Source organism: Metopolophium dirhodum, chromosome 6, assembly GCF_019925205.1.
Source record: "Metopolophium dirhodum isolate CAU chromosome 6, ASM1992520v1, whole genome shotgun sequence".
Classification (NCBI taxonomy): domain Eukaryota; kingdom Metazoa; phylum Arthropoda; class Insecta; order Hemiptera; family Aphididae; genus Metopolophium; species Metopolophium dirhodum.
The window spans coordinates 30,344,900-30,360,216 of NC_083565.1; the positions used below are offsets into that span (position 1 = coordinate 30,344,900).

Consider the following 15,317-nt stretch of genomic DNA (forward strand, 5'->3'; position numbering starts at 1 on the left):
CGTTCGTATAAAAAAACGGTCGTAGGTACCTACTTCGTGACGGTGCGTGAGACGTTGGCCCTTGGCATGGCGGTCAGCTGATCGCGAAGGGAAACTTGGAAAAACGTTTCGCAAAATCCACTGTAAAATACAACAATATTATAACATGCAAAAAGGCGGAAATTAATAATTATTAAATTTTTCAGGGTTTTCTTTACGATTTATGATCATATTATTATTACTGTATGATCTGAAGTCCGAACCTCCGAAAAACACGAGCGTCTCGGGAGCAAAATTGCGCCACCAATCAGAATCGTTCACATTTGTTATCACTATTTGTGAAAATCACGTTTCTTATCATAGATGATAAATAATAATATATATATATATATAAAAAATAGAATATAATAGTTACAGTAAAATTAAAATATGTCATCATTAAATAAATAGGTATTAGGTACATTAAAATATTTGTAATAAATTTACAAAAAGATATTCTGTCTTCAATCTCATTTTAGTACTCAACAAATCATACTGTTGTTCTGTTTTATGATTTTATAAATAATAAAAAATAAATAAATAATCGTTTTTGGTATAATAATTATTAAATATAACTAAAGGCAAAAAACCACAACATATTAAACATTTTATGTTTTGTATTTTCAATGTAAATAAATATAACATATTAACACATAAATAATACAGAGTGACAGTGATTCATTTTTCATTTAATATTATACTTTACGTTTGTCAATTTGATTTTATATGATTATATAATTATATATAAATATTTATTAGCCCCTAGGTTTAAAATATTAGTCACAGTTATAAAATGTAATTAATAATGAATTGATTCAGTGATTCAATGACATTTTAATGAGTTGAATCACATGAATCAGTTCACTAAAATGAATTGAAAGTACCCATCATTAACCTGTATGATTGATGATTATTATATTATCACGTTATAATTTTTATAAAGGATGATAAGAAACGTGATTTCCACAAATAGTGATAACAAATGTGAACGATTCTGATTGGTGGCGCAATTTTGCTCCCGAGACGCTCATCGAAAAACATGGAAACGAGCTGGCGCGGGCGCACTGATATGACGTTAGACTTATGTTCACCCGATAACGTTAACTTCCACGGTTGGCGGACAGTCTGTATACGCTTGATTAGTGGGACGTCCTAAATGTTATCAATCCTTATCAAAATTTTGATTTTTATCCAAACAAATAATTTAACAATAATTTAATATAGTCACTGCTAAATACCTTCATAATTCGTTTTAATTTTTTTAATTCAAATTTAAAATTGAAAGAAGAAACTATTATTATTATTTTAAGTTCTATTTGCAAATAGTAATGGCTGGAAATCATTTATTATCAATTATATCAATGTTAGACTATTTCAAAATTTAATATCAAGCAGTCCTGTCAATCACAGTCCATGGTCACCGACTGCCGGCTGCCGAGTTCCATGGAATTCATTTATTTCATTTATTTACGGTTTCATTGTACAAGTAGAAGGCGAAAAGTAAGTACTCGAAAAATTTGATATTCGATCCCGGCTGTCGACAATCCACGCCGTGGTTTCAGGTAACCTACCTATTATAATATTTATAGTCTCGTTAGGCATTTGCCATGTTCAACAGAATATTTTGATTGAGCAGTTCGGTTGGCCAAACTACAGTTTTGCGAACTCTCGTCGCCAAACACCATAATCGTGACTACACTGTCGCAAAATCATGTATGAAGAGTATGGTGATCCCATGAAAGTCGTAAGTCTCGTAGAGCAAACGCTACCCGATAAACTCTACGACGAACAGGTACCTATTGGCTATGATTCTACTGACAGTCTTAACACCAACAACTTAATAATATATTTACTTGTTTATTCCTAAGGTCTTGGTGAAAATGATTGTTGCGCCCGTCCTTCCTGCCGACATTAACCCTATTCAAGGTGTGTATCCCGTGAAATCGCCGTTGCCTGCTACTGGAGGCTATGAAGGAATTGAGGACATATTGGTAGTAGGATCGTGCGTTAAAAATCTCTGCCCTGGCGATCGAGTTAGAGCTGATGGTGCTATGGGTACTTTGTGTACAACTGGCATGTTCGATTCTAGACTTCTAAGAAAAGTTAGTAGTATAATAAAATATGTTTATTTTGATTGACTTGTAATGTTACAAAAATAAACATAACAAAAATGATCATATTATTTAAGGTAATTCACAAAACATGCTCATCCCCATTTTTCCTTTAAAAATGAATTTATTCAATTTCTTATTTTTGGAATTTTTAAATAAACTTAGGTATTTTATAATTATTGGGATGTTTAGTACTACTTAAGGAGTGTCCTGTACTGACACAAACTTCTGTTTTTCAAATGATAACCCCCCAGTAATGAGTTGTTGTAATTAGTAAACAAAATTATTTAGCTGATAATTTTTCTGAAAATGTTGACGTATAAAATCAAAATTTGAACAAGTAGGTTGTTTTTGAGTTATTTAACTTTATATACTATAGATAATGGGTTTGGAAGATATAATGGCTATAGAAATTTAAAAATGTTAGTAATTTTATCAATATTTATAATTTATAAAAATTGTCCAAGTACCTATCTATAAATTATAATAAATATTAGATATTACATAATTTATTTTGTATTCGTGTAAAACCATTTTTAAGGACTATTATCTGTATTGGTCTGACACACCAAAAGCCCATCATGGTCCATGGATCAGTTTTTTTTAAGGAGTCTCATAATGAAATACAAAATTTACTTGACATTTTGGTGAAAAAATGCTCACCGCCTTTTCTCTTTTAAAAATACATTTGTTCAAATTCTGATTTTTAAAAAGTATACCTAAAGACCTAAATTGCTTAAATTTTTTGTACTACTATTAAAGAGAGTCATGTGGCGATGCAAACTTCTATTTTTTCAAATGAGAATCTCTCTTTTTTACTGCAAATTATTTAGCAGATGATGTTCTTGTAAATGTAGATGTATATAAATCAAAATTCGAATAAGTAGTTGATGAATTATTAAAATGTTTATACTAAAGATAATAATCCTTAAATATGGTTTTACAATAAAAAGTCATAAGTACCTAATATTAGATGTAGTATCTATTCACTATTCACCAAATCTACTTAGCCAATTTCCATATACATATAAACCTTAATAAACAAAGTTATATATTAACTAAAAAACTACTAGTTCAAATTTTTATCTAGGTGCATCAAAATTATCAATAAAAAATATATGCTGAATAATTAAAAGTAAAAAAAGTGGATTCCTGTTTGAAAAACAGAAATTCGTATTGTAACAACATCCTCCTTAAATGGTATAAAAACATTTTAAGTATTCAAAAATCTTTAAGTGCGTTTAAAAATTTTAAAAATTTTAATATATGATTTTAATGTATAGTTTAAGTAAAAAAATATAGTGAGCATGCTTAAAATATCACTCTGTATAATATTAACGCAAAGCCTGATTCCCCTATTTTTCCTTTAAAAATGAACAATGAAATTATTGAAATATTGGAAACAGCAAAATAATAAATAATAATTATTAATTACACAGAAACAAAATTACGAAAACCTAAAGTATATTTATAATAACTAAATAATTTACATTAAAAATGATGGTCCTCATTTGTGAAACAGAAATTTGTATCGCCGCAAGACACTCCTTAAGCGTACTACAAAAAATCTCAACAATTGAAAAATATTGCCTTTAAAATATATTTAAAAATTTGAAAAATGAGATTTTAAATTCATTATTAAATAATAAAATAGGGGTGAGCATGCTTGGTGAATCACCCTATATTCGAATATGTATGAAATACAACAATATTCTAAATACATTTTCGGGTACATTATGATACGTATATCCTATCATAATTCTTGATTAATAATTATATTATTATGTTTCAGGTAAGTAAAGAAATCATTATGTATGCATTAAGTGGTATTTCTTCTAATCCGTGTGCCATGTATAGAATGTTACATGATTTTGTTTCACTAAACAAAAATGGTATTATTATACAAAATGGAGCAAACAGTGTATGTGGTCAGAACATTATTCAATTGGCAAACATTTTTGGCTATACAATTGTAAATATTATACGTAGTTGACCTGAACCAGACTTGGAAAATTTGAGAAAACATCTTAAGTTTCTGGGTGCCTCATATTTACTGAAGAAGAATAAATTAAGGTAAAATAGTAATTATTATATTTCAGTTTGTATTTTTGCATTTATATGATCAATCCAATATATTAACATATACATTTTTCTTATTTAGGACTACGGATTTGTTTAGAAGTGGAGTTTTACCCAAACCACGTTCAGGAATAAACAATATAGGTGGTAAAAGTTCCACAAAAGTTTAACGTACATTGAACAACGGTGGTGTGATGGTGACTTATGGTGGTATGTCAAGAGAACCAGTCATTGTTCCAACCGCTTCTTTTATATTTAAAGACATTCAACTCAGAGGTTTTTGGATGACTAGATGGCGTAAAGAAAATGTTAACACTGAGCAATACAACCAAATGTATGATGAACTTTTGTAATTTATGAAATATGGCAAGTTAGTTGCACCAGCTTACAGAACGTCATCATTAAACTCATTCAAAGAAGCGTTAAAAAATACTATATCCAAGGGCTTCATAGTCATAAATACTTTTTTAGTTTAAAAAAATAATTGCTGCTACTGATACATATAAGATATCATAAATATACTTGTTTGGTTCAATAATATACTCTTAAAGTTTCAACTAAATTGTATATTATAGTGTATATATTATTTATATATATTTCTAAAATTAATCTCTGTTATAATTTAATGTTAATTAATTTTTAAATAAATTTTTTTGAATTGAATTAAATAAATTAAGGTCTTGGTTCACTTTTAAAAATATCTTGCTGTTATGTTAAAATAATCAATAGTAGTACCAAATGTTTTAAATTAATTTATTATTATTTTTATCCTAAAACAATTTCTGATAAAGTACTTAAGAAATATTATGTAGCAGGATAAGTTGTAATGATTTCCTCAGTATGCACATTAACTAAAATGGAGTATTAAATTACACAAATTATGTAACCTGTTAACTAGAAATATATTTTTAATTAAATCTTATTAGATACTAAATATGAATGTGTAGACCCTTAACAGACAACCAGCCATTTCTTATGAATCGTATATCTATATTATATAGCATAGGCGCAACTAGAGATACATTAAGGAGTGCTAAAACTATATTTTATACTAAACAACCTATTACAAATTTAAAAATCATTTATAACAAAGTTTTGTTATAACTCCAACTTAATTACCTATTTAATTGAATAAATTATATTATTACCTACACTTACAAAGTAAATAATTCTCTTATTATTATAATATAATATTTTACAAGTTACAATCATATAACAAAAACGTTTGATATTGGTTAATAAGAATATAATGTATTATTTTAAACCGGTTTTCTTTGTTTTTGTACCGTAGGTAATCCAACATTGATTCGGTTTTTATGCTATTTAAAACATCCCTCTAAATATTTACAATGGACAAGTCAGTAAACCATTGCTGTAACATACTTGTCCTCAGACCTCAACCAATATTTAATTTGTTGCATACTAGAAAAACACTACGTTCACATGAAACAGTACACAAAATTTATTGAAATTGTAACTGAAATTTGAAATAAATAAATTATGTTAGAAAACACTCTTTTTGAATTGTTTTTTTTAATAAAAACTTCAAATAAAATAAAATATATAAATTAAGGAAATTGTTTTTTTGTCACATAATGTTTAGTGTTTTATTACAGGGGCTAGGAGGTGCTGAATTAGAGATTACCTCACAGCACCTCCTTAGTTGTTCTTATGTTATATATTCAATATAGTGGTTTTTAAACAATAAAATTTAGTGTGTGGTGGGGGCATGGGTGTCAAGTAAATGTTCTCTCTGTATATGTATATTAAAAAAATTTCATAATCATTATAGTTATTTTTATTTTTATTATTCGTAAGGTAAATTTATATAAATAATGAATAGGTATAATATTATATATTTGAAGACATTTCAAAGTGAAAACTGACGTGTAGTTATAACAGCTGTAATTTATAAGTACTTAAACCTTTAGGAATCAGACCAATATCAGGTGTTTCAAAAAATAAATAGATATTCATAAGTTCACCATTTAAGCATTGATGTACGTCAAGTAGGTTTTGCTCTATACCACATTACCGCTCTCTGTATCTATTTGTTAATACGATTCCTCAATGTATATCTAGAAAAGCCTAACTGAAGACCATAAAGCAATACTTACCTAGTATTTAATTAATGATTATAAGCACTTCTGGGCAGTAACTAGTTAAAAAGTTAAAATTTTAGTTATATGAGAAATCAAATGAATATCCAATATTGTAAATATTAAACTTCAAACGCTCATAGAAATTTAATTTGACATTTTTTTTTTTGATAAAGGTAGACAAACTTATAAAGAATCTTATATTAAATGTTCAAATCTTAGATTTAAAAACCAAAATTTTTACGTATTTTGTCGAAATTTGAAAATCGAACTTTAAATGCTAATAAAAAAAAATTGTGGTCATGTATTTTAAATATTTTTCAACTACCATTGTAGCAATATATGAGGATCCTTGTATTCAATTTTCAAGCGATTTAATCCAACGAATAGAATTTTATTGACATTTATAGAAAAAAAAAAATGAAAATTTATCATTGTAAAATTAATATACATAATATACTTTGCTCCGCTCAGAATCTAAAAGTGACTATTAATTTAACGCTGTTAACATTTCCATTAAAGTTTGTTTATATTTTTAAATACCTAACTTAAACTTTACTCAATTAACTATTTTTTTAGGACAACTCAACTCAACTATTTTGGAAAATATGGTTAACATGCCCTGCTTTGAGTATAATTTAATGAAATATCAGTTCCTAATAATTTGAATTAATAGGTAGGTTATAGCCCGTAGGTACCTAGTGATTCCGAGTATTTAACTCTTTAGACTTTTTTCAATATTTATAATCTTACAACCATAAATCATATTTAAAATTATAATCAAATAGTGCATGTTAAAAAATCGGCCATGTCAGCCCCCATACATAACAAAATCATTTGACCACCACTTGTCACGGGTTAGTGGTGTATAATATGAGAATAAGTAAAGGAGAGTTAGGCAGAGAGAAAACTGATAGCCATATCAGATTTTGAAATCGAGGTATAGGTGATCAATATCACTGATTAGTACCTAGTACTTACCTACCTTACGAAAGAATTTTACATTTTATATTAGGTTTGCCTCTGAACTGTTTTAAGTTCGTGACGTCATCGGGAAAGGGCGATCCTAACACCTCCTTAATGTTAGTAAGTCTAATTTTTAGTCAGCATTTTATACCAATGCTCAAGACGTATAGTAAGTAGGTTCTACTTAAATTGTAGTAAATCGTATTAGCTGATAATTTTCGATACATATTATGTTAGGTACCTAACTACCTATGCTTTTAATCCTTATGCATAATAATATAATATATTAATACAATACAATATAAAAACTATCAACCATTAATAATCATTATTAGGGCACGGATTTGATGCCTCAACAATTCTACAAAAAGCATTAATGACATAAAAAACGCAAAATGCCCTAAAAATAAAAATATTATATATTATGTTTATGACTTAAATACTTAAAAAAAACGCTCATAACACTATTTAAAGTTAGGTAATAAAATTTTTTATCAATTTTAAAATTAAAAATTACAATTTATAAACATACCTACGTGATTTTGATTTAAATTTGAATTTTAAAACTGATTTTAATCTGGAATACAATTAAAAATGTAGTTTTAAGTACTTTTTGTAATTAAATTGTTTGATTGGTGGAAAATAAAACATTGACAAATAATTTACTCATAATTTTTATCTGAATTGTAATAAATGCTCTACATCTTTAAAAAATATGATCTTAAAAGTCACAAAAATGACCTAAAAACGTGAAAAATGCATAATTAAAATTAGTTGTACAGATTCGGATGTTATTGAAAACATAGTGTATGTTTGATTTCGAAATACATCGTCAATTTTTAATAATTTTAAATTTGTAATATGTTGTAAAATACACCTTAAAAGATGAAAATATTCAATCGTCACAAAAAACATAGGTACTTTATATAATAGGTATTAGTTTGAAATGCTACCTATAATTCAGAAAAAATATGCAGGGATCAAGGCTTTGATAGTTTTTAAATACAGTGAGGTCACTGATTACTATGAACACAGTTAATTTTTTCAATATTCAATTTTATTGCTATCGAAAACTGTAAGTAACTAGGTACTTACAGCCTACAGGTCATACTAAGTATGTGGTAGTCGGTAGACTGGTACCTATATGTATGTGCAATGGTTTATGTTATCCATTTTGTCCTGTAGAATCTACCAAAATGATTACTATCTATAGAATATATTTATTATATTTATATATAGATAATGAGTTGTCCTGAGTGATTCATCATCGCCTAAGCCTAACCAAAACCGCTGAAGCTATGAGTATGGAATTTGGACAGTAGTTTTGTTTTGTGATGTAGACCAGGGACTACCTGCGGTTTCCATCGGTGTTTGTTAATATGCGTTTGCCCTCGTCGTCGTCGCAGTTCCTATCCGCTTGCACACGCGGAAATAACGGACGCGAGTCATCTTTTCGTTTTCACGTCTCGACCGCGCGAAAAAAAAATTACACGAGAGTGTGCAGACGGCCGCGTCGCGTATAACACGGTTTAGGTATAAGTTTTGAGGTATAGCGCGCCGCGTACAGTCTCGCCGACGCCGTCGCCGTTTCCATATTGATGTTCGCAGCCTGCACGTCGACGGATCGCCTCAAAATTTAGAATCGAAAATAAAAGGTAGGTACCTGCTTACACTTGCTATGCGTGTACAGCGCGGAGTTATATAACTATTATACAGGGTACACAGCGTGGACTTTACGCTGTATAAGGTATGATGATGTTAAATAATAATATACGGTCGCAAATACATATAGGAAATAGGAATAAATCAGTTGCGCGTTGACTGAATATCAAACGAATCCGTTCGATCGGAGTATAGGTACCCACGTGCCACACACTGACACCCCCGCTCGCCTATTATATTAGATAGGTCGTGTAATATTGCATTTATTATAAATTTAGTATCATAAGTATTTAATATTGGGAGCTTATAACCGATGGTAAAACGTCGGAAACCCGGACGTCCTGCTGTAGTATATTATCAATTATCATATCTATTATAATGATGATGACTTTATATACCTACGCCAATAATTTCGAGGAGTATATTACAATAATAATATGATAGAGTGCGTCATAATAGCATAAATATAGCGGAGCACCCCTACTATTTTTATTTTTTTTTTTCGCGTACCCCTGCTATTTTTTCTATGGTCTGTGTTGATTAATTGAGCCCTTGGAACGCAGTTTTTAAATCGTTAGAGCTCCTCTACTTAATTTTTCCCAATTCGAGCACTGAATAGACGTTGAACATGCGAAAGGTACTATTATAGTATTCAATATTCATAAATCATAATATTATATTGGTATAGCGTATCGTCAATTTTCACGCGAACTCAAACTTGAATCTTATTCGAACTTTTGAAATTTTGTTATAAATTTAAATTGTATATATAGTGTAATTATACGGGGTAATTCAAAACGGAGTTTGTCGTTGACGCATCATTTATCCTCCGGGTAAAAAAATTGGTTGGTAATTTGTGCATCGCACGTGTCTTAAGTAGTCAATTTAACAATTTAACAGTAATGAGTTAATCATTACTAATGACCATGAAGACTAGTTTTAGTAAGTACTGTACTGTGGCTTGAACTGGCAATACCTAACGTAATACCAGTATAATATCTCAAGTTTAAAAATATTTATATTTTAAATAAAAAAGAGGTCATTCGTAAGCACCTCATAAATGGGCGATTGCAAATTCCGGTTAAATACCGGTAATTCTTGTTTCACACCACACCGCTCATTTGATGAGCCAATATTATTGTAGTCATGCCTATTGGACTTTGAACTATTCGAACGGTCGGGATATATTGTAAATAATAAATTGTAATAATGGTAGGTACATTTTGGTTGATGGTTTATGGTTTGTATATCGGTTGTGTGTTCACTCGTCCTCTTTAAATTTATACATTTGAAGTTAGGACTTTGTATTTCAAAATGTATTGCTCATAATGATAATATAGTATAAACATTTTAATGTATTTTACTATGACAGATAGGCCACGCACATGTATAATATTATAATGCAGGTTGTGTTCTATGTGTAGGTACATAGTGTAATATTCCAATGTTTGGAAAGTTGGACCAAGCAGGAAATAGATTTTTACCGATGTCGATCATATAATAAATATAATAACCAGGAATTCCAAATTACGTTAAGATCGTTCAAACTATAATAGTATACAATTAATATACAATTACATAAATCAAATCGATATTATATTTTGGTCTAAAATATTTACTCGTCTAGTGCGTTAAAAGCTGTTGAATAACGAGAGTGTTAAACTGTTATATACTTACAGCTATGTATTAAAAATTCTATAGTGCTTGTGGTCTGTGGAAATAAATAATATAACCTATGTTTATGTTTGACAAACGAAAATAAACGATTTTTAAATATTGAATCGATGCTCGATCAGAACGATTCGAAGGTTTATCGTTTATGATAATATAATGTAGGGTTATTTTAGCTGCGTTTGTTTTGTATTGCTTTAAAAGACGTCAATACTTCTAGTCTGTGTCGATATTAATAATATTATCGAATTGATATTTAATAATTATTTGAAACGGATGTTTACTGATAAAATAATCACCCTGCTATTAGGTATACGTAGTTATTAATATATATTACCGCAACTTTTAATACCTACGATGTACGACAAGGTTGTATAAGTTTTCACACCACCTGTTGGCTTGTTAAACGACAAGATAATATAATATCATATCGTCCATGTTTAAGCATGAGGTATTACACGTGGCGTGTTTTTCTTATTGTGGTATCCCCGGTAGGCCTAATCCACATCGTAAGAGAAAATGCGCGAACGCCGATCAACTACAATAATAACATTAATTAATATAGATTGGAATTGCGAAAACTGTACTTTACGCTAATAGATACATTAATTCAAAATATGATAAAATTAAATACATACCCAATGTTTCATTGAACATAGATTTCAACTTTTTTAACTTTCACCCATTTCCAACTTACTTGTGTTGAGTTTAAGTGCGTCACGGCCACTGGAAAGATAAGCGAGGTGCTGCAGGCGTTGGGGGAATTTGTATTTGTCACATGGTGTTATATAAGTCCAGGTAGTCAAAACGAGTTAAAATGTTAAAATGTTTTCGGGTTTCGTATATTAGAAAACGGGTAAAAAATGTTGCGCGCGGGTTAGGGGTTTTGGATTCAAAACCGGGTAAAATTGTTTGCAGGTTTCGCGTCCGAAACCGGGTACAATTTATTGTTAGTGATCTTATGGTATGGGGTGCATAGGTGGGTTAAGTTGGACGCGGGTTATGAGTTATGGGTTTTGCGTTCAAAACTGGATAAAATTGTTTGTGGGTTTCGCGTCCGAAACCTGGTTCAATTGTTAGCGGCTTAGGGTATGGGGTGCATGGGTGGGTTAAGCTGCGCGCGGCTTATGGGTTTTAGGTTTTTCGTTCAAAACCGGATAAACGCTCCAGATACTGAACTGAAAATATTGTGATTTATGACAAATAAAACCATACGGAACGCAGTATGTGTTTGTTTATGTCTGCTTTGCTTATTGACATTTTAGAATTTTTAATCGACTGTGTTCAACAATTTTGGAAAATGCCATAGAATATAAACGATAGATATTATACTAAGCCTATATGATGAATCCACAGATATAATATAATACAACTTTTATATCAGAGAGATCCGTGTTTAGGAACCATTTGTTCATTAAAATATTATATACCATTATAACCAAAATAGTTGATAATTTCCCGGAATTTTGGGGTTTCTATAATCGGTTACCGTTATTATAAACCTATTTGTACTCCCGGTTATCGGTTACCGGTTACCGTGACAATTGTTCAGCTAACATAAACCGTTATAATAACTTAAGATGTTTTAACCGGTTAAGAAATAGGTATGAAATATTCTGGGAAATTCAAAATCTTAATCTAGTGGCTAGTACCTGTATAAATGCATAACAGACAGTGTTCACAAAACACGAAAAAAAGTGGGTAAATGGATGTCGCTCTGCTGTACAGTAGATTACAAGTGAGTCAATGTATAATGGATTGTATTAAACTTGAATTAAATGATATAATATCACTGTATAAGAAAAACGATTCTGAGCAAAGACGATTTATCAGTCAGGATTTTTTAAATTTTTATTATAGCCTTTAAGTTAAATTAATATTGTTAAAAGTGACGCTGGACGGACTAATGACTTCAGTATTAGTATAAATGAATAATAACGTGACAATATGATTATGTATAAGTATAATATATAATAACGTACAACTGGACTATTTAACTTTGACAGTACACTCACACCGTATACGCACTGTACGACGGCGCCTGTGCAAGTGAGTATTATATACTTCAAAGCAGGGCCTTGCACCCGATTTAACCCGAACCCCTAACACCCCTAAACACCTTTAAAAAATCAAACACCCGAAACCCGTATAACCCGAATGATTCTGTTTTCAAAACACCCGTGTTAACCAAAACCCGAATAAATATTCGGGTTAACCCGAAATACCGAATAATTTTTTTTCTCATTCTTCATGCGACATATCATTTCGTATGTATTTCTTGTGGTGAGTTCGATTTTGTAGAGTTAAATAATCAATAATAATAATAACAGGAACAATCTAACAAACAATCATAGGTAATTTCTTGAAAATAAAATCCATTAAAATGTTTAATAATTTAATTGATTCTGATTAAAATATTAAGTATTTAATTATTTCTCATACCTATTATATGATATAATGTATTACTTAATTACTTTATTCGTAAAATAAATCCAAATATAGCCAATAGCAATATAAAATAGACGTGGTCTCAACAAAACTGAATGTATTGACAGCCGTGACCAATAACTAATAATAACTTGTGTTATTTCATTATTTGCGACGAACTTTCAAAGCGGAATTACCTATGTCCTATAATATCTAATTTAGTAACTCGAATATCGTAATACGCGGCTATATTTATTATTTACCAGTTTTTCGGTAATCACGAAATCATAATTTATATTTTATTTTATTTGTATATGGCTCAACAGTCAGCGCCCCTATGGCCATCTATTTTAAACATTTTAATATTTTATTATTTGTTAAATCCATCGACTTGGCATGTGGGAAATTGTACATTTGTAATTTGTATCACATTCGGTCTACGAGTCTACGACGCGCCTCTCACTACGTACCTACTCAATTTTCAATTTTATTATTACTTCATCGTACAATTTGTGAATACCTATATATTTTTTATACCACCTTTTAGTTATAGTATAATAATATTATTCATAATATTTATAAAGATTAATTTTTTTAATTTTTAAGTCATCACAAAATAATCAATACCTATTCTGTTATATAACAGGTACGTAACATTATGCAAAATTAAAATATCAATCTGTTGTAACTGTTGATTTTGCAAAATATACCTATTCATTATGTTTTCGTATTTACTTTTAAATGGGATTAGGCTCTAGCAAGTTAACTATTTTTTGACCACAGAAAGCCTTGTAAACATTTTGATTTTTGATGACTATTTTTTGTTTGCTTATCAAATAAAATTTTTCTGAATATTTTTAATAAGTACCAACAATTTTTTTTTTAAATATGCTAGTATGTTATTTAATTCCAGTACCTATTTAGATTTTAGACATGTTATATAGTAAAAAAAAATGAGTTACGTGGACTCTGATGCCTATAATAAAACGAATAGGTAGTTAAATAATTAGTTTCCCTTTGTCTTATTTCTTATAGTTCATAGAAAAAGGTAACTACTGTACATTAATTAACCTAGTTTAGTTAAAAACAAACGTTGCGAATTTGGGTAAAACATTTATATTTTATTATAAATAACATAAACATGAACACTTTCTGTTTTTTTTTTTTGTTGGGGGGGGGGGGTCATCAAAAGTTCTGTTTTATCCAGATTTCTCAGCACCCATATTAACCAATATTAACCCGAATAATAACGGTTTTGAAAACCCAAATGTTTGTTTAAAATTTTTATTCGGGTGTTTGAACACCCGAATACATTCAGCACCCGAAACCCGAATAAATGATTCGGGTGCAAGGCCCTGCTTCAAAGGCTCTGTATATATGCACAACCGAGGTCGTGTTACATCCGTAAAGAGAGTGAATCGTATACTCGTATAACTAGATACTAAATTGTACACACGTGTCAAGGTTGACTACTAATATTAATTGTATATTTCAACAAATATTATAATATTATAATTTTTATTCGTTACTATGGTGATAAACAAAGCGTTAGAAATTAAAATTCCATTATAAACCGTTTTTCGTAATTTGTCAGTAGTTTTTCCCGTGGCATTAAATAACTATTGAGGAAATCGAAAAATGAAATCTTTAAAATACCATCTTGATCCAATTTGCTAAAAGATAAGACACTATATTATGTTTGAATCGAAGCACTCCTTCTAGTATATATTTTGTAAACAGGATAATATGTAAAAAAAAAATTTTTAAAAAAACACAATTGTAAAACCACTAGCTTCCTTGCTCCGCTCAGAATCTAAAATATATCATATACTAGAGGTAGGTACATATTATAGTATAATATATACCTAATAGTATATAAATAACAAAATATAAGTAGAATTCAATTTATATTTATTGTATCTACAGAGAATTATATTGTCTAACCGTTATATTCACTGAATATCAACTCTCATTTCATGTTCGGATATTTCTAAAATATTAAATATCATAAGTATCATTAATCGTTTAATTTAAAAACCGGTTGACCACTAAGCAAAAAAAAAAGGGTTTCGGTTTTGGTTACCGTTCAAATAATCATGGGTTTCAATCTCGGACATGAAAACCACTCTCTTGTTTTATTGCTGTCGCTCTGGTTACTGTTAAGATAAATCATCAAAACCGATTATTAATTCGTCCCTGATATATATATACACATAAACTTTTCTCTTAAATCACTCTATAAATTAAAAAAACCGCATCAAAATCCGTTGCGTAGTCTAAACCG

At 29.5% G+C, this 15,317-nt stretch overlaps 1 pseudogene; it reads left to right on the forward strand.

Annotated features, from left to right (window-relative positions):
- The first annotated feature begins 1,625 nt into the window (after positions 1 to 1,625).
- Positions 1,626 to 4,692, forward strand: LOC132947673 (enoyl-[acyl-carrier-protein] reductase, mitochondrial-like; annotated as a pseudogene).
- The last annotated feature ends 10,625 nt before the right edge of the window (positions 4,693 to 15,317 follow it).